This window comes from Neoarius graeffei, chromosome 3, assembly GCF_027579695.1.
Source record: "Neoarius graeffei isolate fNeoGra1 chromosome 3, fNeoGra1.pri, whole genome shotgun sequence".
NCBI classification, from domain to species: Eukaryota; Metazoa; Chordata; class Actinopteri; order Siluriformes; family Ariidae; genus Neoarius; species Neoarius graeffei.
In genome coordinates, this window is record NC_083571.1 from 52,193,369 (window position 1) to 52,207,083 (window position 13,715).

At 38.2% G+C, this 13,715-nt stretch overlaps 1 long non-coding RNA gene across 1 annotated transcript; it reads left to right on the forward strand.

The window, feature by feature from the left end:
- Window positions 1-8,273: 8,273 nt before the first annotated feature.
- Window positions 8,274-11,603, forward strand: LOC132883393 (uncharacterized). The gene is made up of 3 exons (XR_009654314.1): window positions 8,274-8,354; window positions 9,575-9,643; window positions 10,446-11,603. It is a non-coding gene; the product is annotated as an uncharacterized LOC132883393 (long non-coding RNA).
- The last annotated feature ends 2,112 nt before the right edge of the window (window positions 11,604-13,715 follow it).

The window sequence follows — 13,715 nt, forward strand, 5'->3', positions numbered from 1 at the left end:
ACCTGCACTCATCCCTCTACCTGTCCTGCAGCTGCAGGGTTCTTCTTTGTGGGGGAAAAAGGACAGAGTCTGCAGTAACAGTGAAGTACAGGTATCGATGGCCAGTGGTTCCATCAGCTCTCGAACAGATAAGAAGTGCTATCTTTGCAAAGTTACACATAGGAGGTTCATATAACACATCACAGAGAGGAATGAGTGAGAGCCTTCATTCCAGGCACTATGAATGTCGAGCAATGTCTCATGTCACTATGAATGTTGCAATGTCCAATGCCCCTTCCATCATCCAGGCTTTTGTGAATTCCTGAACGACCTTGGCATGACGTATGATTTTATGATCATCTTATCCACTGAGCAAGAATACACAAATCATGCATCAGAGAGAAGAAATGTGAATTTTCCACGCTTCAGTGAGTGGAGCTGGACCAAACAAAGGTAGAAGCAGTAATTTCATGGCCACAACCTGAAAAAAAAAGTTTTTGTTTTGATCATCACTGATCACAGAAACCTTGAATGCATTAAATTATTAAAGACACTGAATCCAAGAATCATGAATCTGAATGTCTTCATTAACTCAAGCTGGGGTCCAAGAACACCAAAACGGATACCTTGGTGAGACTCCATAATGGCCCCAAAGGACACCGAGCTGAACAAACAAATAGGCTGTGCCCGAATAAGCATACCTACATACTATTAGCACATAAAAAGCAGAATGGAGGGTGTCTTAATAGCCAGTAGGCATTTAATAGTAGTTGAATGGTACCCGGATGATCCACGACATCCACAGTATGCAAATGTACCACACTATGCTATAGCATCCATCTATTCATCCATTAGCCATAACTGCTTATCCTGTGCAGGGTCACAGGCAAACTGGAGCCTATCCCAAGTGACTATGGGTGAGAGGCAGGGTACACCCTGGACTAATCGCCAGATCATCGCAGATATGTTATAGCATGCTATCCCATCTTCCAGCTGGAGTCTCCGAATAATGGAAGAAAAATTCCACTCGGAAAAATAATGTATCAGGAATTGTTTATACACATACATATACTGTACACACACATACACACTATATATATATATATATATATATATATATATATATATATATATATATATATATATATATATATATATGCACCTGAACTGATGCAGTGTGCATTTCATGAACAAACGTGGGAAAATGTATCCCTTGCTCATGGGAAAGATGTTACTGTGTTTCAGAAGGGTCAAATTATTGGCCTGTATTAAGCAAAGAAAACAACCCCGTTTACTTGTGATATATACATTCAGGGGCGGTCCTGGGGGCGGTCCGACCGGGCAGCGGCATCGCGGGTGGGGCGGCACGAGCGCGGGCGCAAAAAAAAAACAAAAACGGTCCCCCCCCCCAAAAAAGGTCCCCCAATAAACCCCCCCGAAATTAAAAAAAGGTGACGTCATCAGTGTGTGTGTGTGTGTGTGTGTGTGTGTGTGTGTGTGCCTAACTTGTCGTCGCCCCATAATATGCACAATCCCGCCAGCGGAACGTTGTACTAGTCATCAAAAAGACTTTACTACCATAGTACTACACTACTATGACATTACACAGAGTCTTATGTAATACATTACGACTTGATCATTGCCATTCTGGTAACAGCAAATTTATAACGGGCCGTGTCCGCGACGTACAACACATGACGAGAAATGTTTAAGCGACCATGTAAAGCTGTTAACATTCTGTTGGCTAATACAGAGACCAACGCCGGGGGGGGGGGGGGGGCGCACGAGTGCGGGCGCGAAAAAAAAAACGGTCAGAAAAAAAAAACCCGAAAAAAAAAACAAGACGGGCGGGGCGCGGGCGGGGGGGGGCCGCCAGCAGGGGGTTTCGCCCGTGGAGTAAATCACTCTAGGATCGCCACTGTATACATTCACCATTCAAACATAAACTTCATCTCTTTGCGCCACCATGCAAAGGGCAGAGTCGAGCACTTCCACACCGACACTGGTTTAAGATGTCTAATGCTGTCAGATGAGAGGAAATGCTCAGAGCAACAAATTGTACTTGACAGTAGAGAGTGTAGCCTAAATTTGGGCAACTATACATTTAATAGGCCACTGTATAATACTATTTTATTGCAAGTAAAAGATATATTTATCTTAGTTTTTATATAACACCTTGTATTTATACTTATTCGCCAGTTTACAGTTATACCTGGTGTGCTTTGTAAGTGTACAGTTACTGACTGTAATGGATCTATTGCTCTGCAGTATTTGTCACCCACCTTCTTCCTGTCCAACAGTGGAAAGGAACCACCACAGCTGACTAGATATTATTTTCATGGTGGATATTTCTTAACACAGCAGTGACACTGACAAGTTATTTGAATGTTAATGGATGTGGCACTGGTACAAGTGAATCTGAGATTTTTAACTTCAGTGTTATGGCTGAGCTGAGAAACAATCCACAAACAAAAATATCCGGTCAGGAGTGATGCTGTGGTTCGACACTGACCTCTGATGAAGAATCAGGGGAAATTTAAAATAAATTATGCTCTTTTCTTCTTAATATAGTTGCATGTTTTATACCACTTTGTTTGATGACTGTATAGGAGCGAGATATTCCTGTATGACCTCAGAGATAAAGGTGTGTGCATCTGGAAGGGAGCTCTTTGTGTGGCAGCATTTCAGCTGCTTACAAGCCATGTAGATACAATCTACAAAATTAAATACACCCAGACACATATACCCCTCTCTTTATTACCTCCAATCATTTTTCATATACACAAGTGTCTAAGCGTGCATGTATTGGTGTGCTTTCAAAAAATAAAATAAAATAAATAGGCATTCACCTCCACATGTTGCTGACAGTACTTGTGGTGTTTATGTACTTATGTTCACTGCTAAATTGTAAGCGAGAAAGGAAGAGTGTATTAATTTCTACCACTCACCACTGAATTCAGGTAAGGGAAAACTTCAAGCCATTTATGATTCAAAATAATGTGTTGTATTTTTCTGAATATAAATATTTGTCTAAAATTAATTTTACAATAATCATTGCTAATATTTTTTAAAAATATTTTTGTCATAATTAATCACTGTTTTATGCTTTTCATAATAATTATTATATATTTCATAATTATTTAACTGATTCAAATTAGCTTCATTTACCTTACATTTTAATGTACAAATTTACTCAAATATAATATTCTGGTAATCTAAATATTTTAGGTAAAGGATTTATTCATATTTTCTGAAATTATATAGCAAATCTTGCTGATTGTGAAACAAAGAACAACATCAAGTTTATTTTAGTCCGCTAATTTGATTGGACAAGTGCCATTCCATAGATGCTGGTATTTAGTATAACAGCACTGTTAAATTTCACTGTTTGTGTCACTCAGCTTGTCTGTTCCCCACATACATTTCCAATTATAGCAAAAGATCTTTACATTGAAACTGATAATACACTCAGTGCGGGCTGTTAGTCACTCTTTGCATCTCATGGCAATCTGCAACTCTCTATCCAGCTGTGGCTTCATTGGGAAATATTTTAGCTGACGTAGCAAAAATAAACAAAATATTTAGCCATATTGTGTCTGAAATGTAAGTAACTGAATAATAAGTTCTTGTTTAGTGAACTGTTATATAAAAGCAACATCACATTCACAATAATGCTGTTGTACTGAGTATTCACATAGCTGATTACCTGCAGCGAAATCACAGTCACGCTGTGTCATATTCAGTACAACAGCACTCTTTTTCATGTGATATTACTTAATTCAGACTCTAAATTGACCGTAGGTGTGAATGTGAGTGTGAATGGTTGTCTGTGTCTATGTGTCAGCCCTGTGATGACCTGGCGACTTGTCCAGGGTGTACCCCGCCTTTCACCCGTAGTCAGCTGGGATAGGCTCCAGCTTGCCTTCGACCCTGTAGAACAGGATAAAGCGGCTAGAGATAATGAGATGAGATGAGATTACTTAATTCACTGGTTAGTGTGAATGCAGTTTGATATCATTTTACCAAAATGTTATGAACTGAATGTTTCTTACATATGTTTCATTGTGTCATGTCAAATAACCACCGATGACTGTAACAGTTTTTCATGTGTAGAAGCCTGAATACTTACTGTAGCAGATAACAGCTTTGTTAATCATCATTTTGCATTTGCTTGTTCATTTTAACTCAGCCAGAAAAGGCATTAGAAAGAAAAAGAAAAATTCGAAGAGCAGCACTTTTCACCATGTCATTTTCATCTAGGTTTCCTTGTGGTGCATCCTTCTAGCGGCTTTTGCAGATTTTCATCTCAGTGGCCTGTCTGTGACTTTAGTAAGTGGCCGTTATAAACTTGTAGAAACCTTGCACTTTACACAAGCTACACAGTACACACTCTGTCTCATTGTGATTTGTTTTTCAAGGCTGCTCTGCTACGATACCACTTCATGGCTTGTGATCATAGACAACATATATTTTGAGGAATATTATCAAGGCGTGATCATGAACAACTCATCAATGTCGATGGTAGACAATTATTCGTACTATTATAACCCGATTCCCTATGACTACTGGTACGGTATAACAGACATTCTTCTTCATGTTCATCATGATGGCCTGATGATCAGCGTCTCCCTCGTCGCTGGTGTGTGTGTAAGCCTGCTGCTTTTCATTTGGGCTTTTCTTGTTCTTTACACTCTCCACAAACAAGGAGGCCAAATTTCAACCTTCATCATCCTCAGCATCATCAATGACTTGGCTGAGCTGCTCCTGAGTGCAATTATAGCATCATATTTAATAGACAGCCTTGTATAGACAGATCTTGTAGTCCAGTGCTACAAGATCTTTCAATTCTTCCACTGAAGCGTATTTTACAGATATCAGGATTTTTATTCGTTTATTTATTACATGTAGAATCTGTGGTCTTTTCCTCCACCAGCTTGTGGCTCTGAAGAGTGTGCTTTCTCTCAAACACCAGCTCTGCTCTGCTCATGTCTTCTCTCCTCTCTGCTCCACCATTTCCTGCATCATTCTGTGGCTGATTGTCTTCGGATTGCAGTTCATAAATATGTGGTTCAATGTGATTTTTAGCTTTTTGCCTTGTTGCATTTTAGTCATCACATGCATACTCACTTGCAAAGCCTCTCCTGCATCTGACCACATCAAGCCCAGCTCAGCAGTGCTGATTGTTTCCACATTCACACATCACTTTCTGCACAACAGCTGGCCTTGTGCTTATCTTCAAATTTAACTCTGGTCCATTTTACTTTTATAAACCAGAGTCACATCTCTCAGTCTATTTGATCAGAGTGATCTCGGACCCCCTGCTGTGTGTACTGGTCTGTAAGGAGCAGCTCAGGGTTCATAAACAGCAAACTCATACAGACATGAACACTGATCAGAGATCAGTTTGAGGTGAAGACCTGAGTCTATGAAGATATCAGAAAATACCAGAAATGTTCTTATGGTTGTCATCATCAGGCAGCTACCTTCTTGAGAATTGTGGATAAAATGGCAGTTTGTAAATGAAAAGAGAAGTGAAAAATCTATGACATATCAAACAACAGCAACACCAGGAAAAAATCTTTTGTGTGTGTGTGTGTGTGTGTGTGTGTGTGTGTGTGTGTGTGTGTGTGTGTGTGTGTGTGTGTGTCATTGTAACTGTCTACATTACAACATCGCAAATATTACAGCAGATATTTGCACCACTGGAACTTAAGCTCCCTCAGAGCCAAGATTGAATATAAATTTCCATCAAAATACTGCTTTTAATTTTTAAAATTTTGTTATTATTCTGCACATACAGTATTTATTCTTCCTCAGCGACTGGGATTATATCTACATTAAATTTTTTTAGTTAATCATAGGACAGGGAGATGGCTTAATTTGGGATTAGGGGACTCTTGATATATATTTTTTTAATTGTGTCAACAATGTGTGTACAGTAGAATTAATTCCATGTGCTTTATGGAAATTTTCACATTGCCTTCATGGAAATTATGATTATTGTGTTTTAATTAACTTCAATTAACCACAATTGCCTGGCCAGATATTAATTCTTATAATCTTATTCTGCTTGCTATTCACATCGATTAATAGCAGTCCTTAGTGCTTTTAGGAACAGCATTTTCTTTCATCATTTGCAATTCTTCCTCACTTACAGTGACCGAGCGATTGGCCAACATTTTACTGAGTTGCTCGGGGTGATTATTGAGAAATAGTCTGAATTTCTCAAACAATCAGTGCACACAATATTCTTTCATCGCTTGTGTATTTCTACTGACACCAATTAATTTGATGTGGATGCCAAAAAATAAACATTTTATTTTACGATAGCGATGTATTTTTTATCACTGTAAGACGTGGCTTACTCCTTCTAACACAGTTATACCAACTCCCCCTGATTATTGCTTTCAAAAAGATGTGGAATTGTAACAAAAATAGATTTGCTCATTGGGGGATAAATGTTGATATTTCACATCAAAAATAAAATCAGAAAATGTATAGAAGAGGATTGTATATTCAATTCTTGTGTAAATTGCTGCTGTTATGAAGGACATCCAGTCAATAAACTGCTGTGTAAAAATGGTGTTGCACTTGAAGAAACCTGAACTAATTTTACTGATGTGTTGAAATTATTGTTTGCTCGGGACACAATACCAGAAAAGATTCACCAATTATAGTCATTACATCTTGGAAAAAAAGGGGGAAAAAAGTTTCACAGGTTTGTCACATTGGACTGCACTGGTAGCTCAGAGATTTAGGTTCAAACTTAACAAGGTTTTTAACTCTCAGCCGCTCAGTTCTATTCTTGATGGTATTGTACCACACATAAGTTGTTTGTGATAAAATCATCTTCTGAATAAATAAACATTATCTGTTGCTCAAGAGCATAAAGAGGTTACAGTGATCCCCAGAACACAACAAGACACAGAAGAGTTAAAAAAAAGTGTATTTTATATAAAAAGGAGAAGAGATGTAAAAGTAGAAAAACAAAAACAAACAAACAAACAAAAACAACAAAGTAATTTAGTCAGGTTTGGCTATAATTTTCGAGCAGTTGTCGTGTGGTTCAGTGAGGGACCAATAGGCTTTGGATCAACTGCAATAAAGTAGCAACTGAAGATTATTATTATTATTATTATTATTATTATTATTATTATTTATTATTATTATTCCCACTGCATTACTAGTTATTCTCTTTTGTTCTGAGTGTTTTAAAATGCATCAATGACAAGAGCTCTTCGAAACATTATAATCATTTACCATTTAATGTCACTGATGCAAAGGGCAGATTAATGACGGTGTTTTATTTGAAACATAAACCCACAAATTCAGCAAGTATTTCATGCAGTAAATACCACAGATTACATTAAAAAATATATTTTAAAACTTAAATGAATTTAAAATAACTTAATTTTGCAGAAATGGAAGTTTGGTTGTCTGTGTGTCAGCCCTGTGATGACCTGGTGACTTGTCCAGGGTGTACCCCGCCTTTCGCCCGTAGTCAGCTGGGATAGGCTCCAGCTTGCCTGCGACCATGTAGAATGATAAAGCGGCTAGAGATAATGAGATGAGATGAGAAATGGAAGTTGATAAATGAATAAAATAACACATGGATAATAATAATAATAATAATAATAATAATAATAATAATTGTTGTCTTCATTGTCATCATCATTTCCATTGCATATTTTTCACCCTCAAGTCTAAGGCTTTAATAAGTGTTTAAAAAATGATCATAAGTATTTTGATAAACATCATCAGCACGAATACCTCTGAAAAAAAGAACACGACAACAAAATAAAACTATATTTAATTGATTATAACTATGTGTAATATATATATATATATATATATATACTTGGATTAGACTCTAATACACTGATACTGTATATCAGTTTATATAAAAGTGTTAGTAAAATGAAATATTTAGAAAAACACCACGATTTCACAAAAGTTGAATCACAGAATCAACAGTTTAAAGACATGTGGTTAAGTTAACATGGGGCAGCCTTCGGCTGAGGTGCCCTTGAGTGAGGCACCTAACCCCAACTGCTCCCCGGGCCCTGTTAGCATGGCTGCCCACTGCTCTGGGTATGAGTGTGTGTGTGCATGTGTGTGTGTGTGTGTGTTCACTGTTTCAGATGGGTTAAATGCAGAGAGGAATTTCACAAGTATGCATGCGATGAATAAAGTTCTTCTTTCTGACCAATCAGATTCAAGAATTCAGCAGTGGTGTGGTATAAATGACACATGATACCATCTTTCTCTTTTCCTCTTTCAAATTTTTATTCCATCTTCTACAGGCTTTCACTCACAGATGAAACATTCTGTTCGGTTTAAGTTCAATCCAGGTTACCAGAGTTCTGCACAAAACTGTGAGTTATTTCACATAACAGTGATTTTTTAAATGAATGACTATTTGTAGACAGGATATCAAATCCTGATGAATTATTTTCAGAAATATGTTGCAAACAGTATTGATGAAATTGCATTGTGTTGATGTTTCGAATGCCAGATTTTTTCAGCTATTAGAAAACAACTTTTGATTTGTCCAGCTCCATTTGTACTTAGTTACATTATGAAGGTTTCATTGGTGTGCTTGTGTAGTGTGATGTGAATGTGGAGGTGAAGTGTTTGGAAGTTATGCAAAACAATTTATTTTAAATGACAAAAAAAGAAACTACTTTTAAATGAATGCTCTTATTCTGGAACATTAAAAAACATGGGCGTTTCGACTAATACACACACACACACACACACACATTTGGACACACCTTGTAATTCATTGTTTTTTTCTCTTTATATTCATTAAAAGACACTTCATGTTTTAAAATTAGACTGTCATTTCTCTTTATTTAGTTGAGCGGCTCTTGACATCATAAAAATCAATGCCGTTGTGGAACAGGGCTATTTACTGGATTTTATTATTCACTATTTATTAACCGGGCGTCATGGTGGTGTAGTGGTTAGCGCTGTTGCCTCACAGCAAGAAGGTCCGGGTTCGAGCCCTGTGGCCGGTGAGGGCCTTTCTGTGCGGAGTTTGCATGTTCTCCCCGTGTCCGCGTGGGTTTCCTCCGGGTGCTCCGGTTTCCCCCACAGTCCAAAGACATGCAGGTTAGGTTAACTGGTGACTCTAAATTGACCGTAGGTGTGAATGTGAGTCTGTGTCTATGTGTCAGCCCTGTGATGACCTGGCGACTTGTCCAGGGTGTACCCCGCCTTTCGCCCGTAGTCAGCTGGCATAGGCTCCAGCTTGCCTGCGACGCTGTAGAACAGGATAAAGAGGCTAGAGATAATGAGATGAGAATGAGATGAGACTGTTTATTAACCTCAAATGCATTAAGAAGGCAAGAAGTTACACTAATTAACTTTTGATTCGGCACACCTGTTAATTAAAATGCATTCCTGGTGACTACCTCATGAAGCTGGTTAAGATAATGCCAATAGTGTGTAAAGCGGCATCAAGGTAAACATTGGCAACTTTGAAAAATTTTAACTATGAAATATGTTTTGTGTTTTTAATGTTTTTTTTTCTTTACCGCATAATACCATATATGTACCATATGTTATGTCATAGTTTTGGTATGTTTTCCAGGTAAACATATTGTGTGACTCCAGTTTGGTTTTCAGTCAGTTATTTTCCTCTGGGTCATCAGTGGTGTTGGTAAGTGTTGTAACTGAAATACAAACATAATTCTAGATATAAGTATAATTGTAAAATTATTGTACCATAGCACTTTTGAATTCTTAAGTTTGATTGGTAAAGATTTTTGATTAATTTTCTGTATTGTAGCTCTGATGATAGTTCTGACTATAATTCAAATCACAGTTTATATTAATGCGCTCCTTTTAATCCATTATCATTTCCATAGTAACAGCTCTTTCACAGGGACCTGTATGTAGTACATTCTACATCACTGACAGTTAATGATAAATTAATAAAAGAAAGTTATGTCATTCAAGAAAGAAAAATGTAATTATTGATATGGTGAATGAGACATTTATTTAACATTAATGGAAACAGTTTTCAGCGTCAGGGCTTTGTAACCATGGGAAAATCCACAGAACAAAGGCAAAGACTGCTTTACAATTTCTCTGTCTCATGACAAGCTGCATTTTCTGTTTTGTTAACTTAAAACCAGAGAGAAAACAGAGGCTGCTGAGGGAATGTTTGTATATAGTGACGATAACAGAAATGTACAGGATGTAGTCATGTGGACTTTCCACAACATGAAGTGGAAATAAAAATGTCTAAAAATAAGACATACCTTTCTTTTGCAAATTTAAAATGGTAAACACTGCAAACTGCTGTGGTGTAAATGCAATAAAACACTTCTGAACATACTTTTGATAAAAAGTCATCAGCTTCATGTTATGTTGGTCTGTTTCAGGACTTAAGTATTGATTATTTATAACCGGGTGTTCCAAAATGTTTTATTTCTTACACATACCATACTTTATTACAGCACTTAAAGAAGCAGAAGAGAGAACAAGCCATGGACATGTACGGCTGTTACCGACCTTTTCCCAGATGGTATTTTTATAAAAACAAAATGATAATCCGTGATTCCATCTTCTTCATCACTGGTGAATGTGCGGGTTTTCCAGCTCTGCTTTGGGCTTTCAGTATTCTGTTCCAACATCATAAGAGTGGAGGTGGAATCTCCTTCATTGCCATCTTCCTCCTCCTCAGTGACCTGCTGGAGCTGATTCTGAGTCCAGTTTTAATGTACATTTGCAAAGGAGAGAGTATTTGTATAATTGTGAGAGAACTGTTATTGGGAGTGAGGCTCTGTGGGCATCTACTTCACCAGCTGGTGGCATTAGAAAGTATTCTTACTCAAAAACATCCATCACTTGCTGTTCTTTTCTCCCGAACCTGCTCTGTTATCCTATGCATCTTTGTGTGTGTGTTAGCAATTGGGTTCCAGTTCCTTCCAATATACTTGCCTGTTATAAATGTATTTTTGTGTGTGTTACCTGTAAATGTGTGTGTAGTCACCTGTATAGTGACTTGTAACGCCTCTGCTGACACCAACCAGGCCACAGACAGGAAGCCAGGCGTGTTAGTGCTAAGTGTTGCCATGTTTACTCTGATCATTTTATATGTGCCATTTTACTTGCATTGTTTTTTTTATCTACCTTTTATGTTTGAGGTTCTGGTGAGTATGAGGCTGATTTCAGAGCCCCTCCTCTGTGCTCTCGTCTGCAGGGAAAATCGCAGACATCCCAAGTCTCCTGGAAGTTCCGGGAGTCTCCCGCATATTGATAGCGGCTCCCTGATGCCCGCAAACCGGAGAATATCTCCCGGAATCTAGAGCAAGAGCGCGCACGCGCAACATTAATGTCTGCATCGCGCATGTGACGGAGCGCGAGAGAGACTGCGTGTGCGCCTGTTCCTGTAGCGCATGCTCGACAAAGAGCATCCTGATTGGCTTATTTTGCTGAGTCAACCAATCAGCTTTTTTTTTGGGGGGGGGGCATAGATATACATAGAAGACTAGATGCCTCGTCCCCGTTGCCCGTCAGCGAAGTCGAACGTCCGCACATGGCGGCCATCTTACCTCAGACAGCTGGCTTACCCATTACATTGTGTTGGTAGCGATATGTACTTTTCAGATGACCGTAACTTCCTCAAATTTCAATCGATATTCAAAGGAATATCGATTGTTATATATATAAAACATATATATATATGTTTGTTATATATATATAAAAAAAACGGAAGTATGTATTTATGATATTAATGATGAATAATCATTTTATGTTTAAAAAAAAATACATGCTGAAATTCCTATGCTGTGAGAAGCCCAACACTGCATACTTATGGATAACTGCGGCCTTAGGACAAATAACCATACAATTTATTTCCATTTTTTAGTGAAAATATTTTTACATGTGATAGGGCTGTAGGGGAAGCTAAAGTTAAATAAACAGCTTACTCACTTCTGAAACTTCAGAAATACTTCATCCACCTCAAAAACCTAATGCACTCACATCATAGCATAATAACAAATGCACTGTCCGAGTAAGTAATAGTATAAAACAGTGACAGCGACTCACGGTAGTTTGTGACAAAAAAAGCCCGGCTGCTCATATCAGGAACTGTATTGGACATTATTTCACTAAGTAAATAATGCTACCGATTATCCTTAAAAAAAAATGATGTATTATCTTACTGGTGAAAGGTGATCCCGCGTGCCCTACTTTCCAGACATCGCCGGTTCGAGCAACCGAAAGCCGCGCAGAAGTCTGGCATCTCGTCACAGTCAGTAATTTAATTTCCTCTAGAAATCATAATGTAAGTTGTTTTAAATTAACCAACCCGAAAATGAAAACCATGTGCAAGTGCAACTTCAGTTATTGAAAATATTATCTCATGACCTTCCATGTAAAATTACTTGATGCTACGAGCTAGCCTAGCATGAAACACAACTTTGACAAAGCTGCAGTAAGTCGTTTTGAAGAGAAAAGGTACGATTTTAGCATGTTCAAGCACCCAGAATTACAACCACATTAATAATGTTTTAAGAAATCAAACCATTTGTATATACGTCAAAATTTCAGCGAGATAAGAGTATAAACATTTAAGCATCTCAATGGTCTTACCTCATTGTACCACAAATTCTGTGGAAAAGCTTGCCTGTGGTAAGATGGCCGCCCTGTGCGGACATTCTGGAATACGCGGTGAGGCATCTAGTCTTCTATGTATATCTATGGGGGGGCATGACTTTTTTTCCCATCGGGGGGTCACGGCACCTCCCTGAAATGAGTTTCTGCAGGTTGGGATGTCTGAAATCATTTGGTTCAAACCAAAGCATGTTCAGTGTTGCCAGATTGGGCGGTTTCGAATTCTACTTTGCGGGCGAAAAATGGTTCGGGCTGGTTGACAAAAATTTGACGTTAGTTTGGCGGGTTTTTATCAGATGTTTATAAATATTTCGCACCAACATTCTGTGTGAGAATGCAGCCAGAGACACTTATAGCCTTAGAAGGACTTTGATGCAGCACATTCTATGTACTATCTACGTCCACTGGTCTACATCCAATCCAATCCATATTAAACACTCCTGTGACCCAATCAGAGCCGACATAATATTCTGCGTGTGCGTCACCTACTGGTGCATGTAGGATTCAGAACACAGCAGATGATTGCAAAGTTATAATCTGATTCAACCATACAGAGCTGAGTACCAGACAGCAGATTTTTCACCTCCAGCACTGACGGTCTCATGTTGCCATTTAGAAGTTGTTTGCATTGTTGTTCGATTTACAAATAGTATACTGGTCTTTAGCTGCATATTTTTACTTTACAAGATAGGCATCGAGTACATTTTACATTTTGGCGGTTTTAAGTGCATTTTGGCGGGTTTTGAACATATTTTGGGCTGGAAAACGTCAGCAGTATCTGGCAACACTGAACATGTTTTGCCGCACAATGAGAGATCCCTTATTTACTGGTTGGTGATGAAATGAATTATATATGTATATGTTATTTACCAGCTGGGAGGTCCGACCTTAAGCTGGTAAATAATTTTTTTTTTCTTTCCCAAATTCTCACAGCAAATGAGAGCGTCCGAAAGGGAGAGCCGAGCCGCCATTTTGAATCCTCATTCATGGCTGTAATGTAAATTGCTTTCTCCTCGGTATACAAGTGCACTTCCATGGCAGGAAAAAAACATTTTGCTGCCTATGTAGTCCCCTATTTATACAAAATTGAGTCATTCAGGATTCAG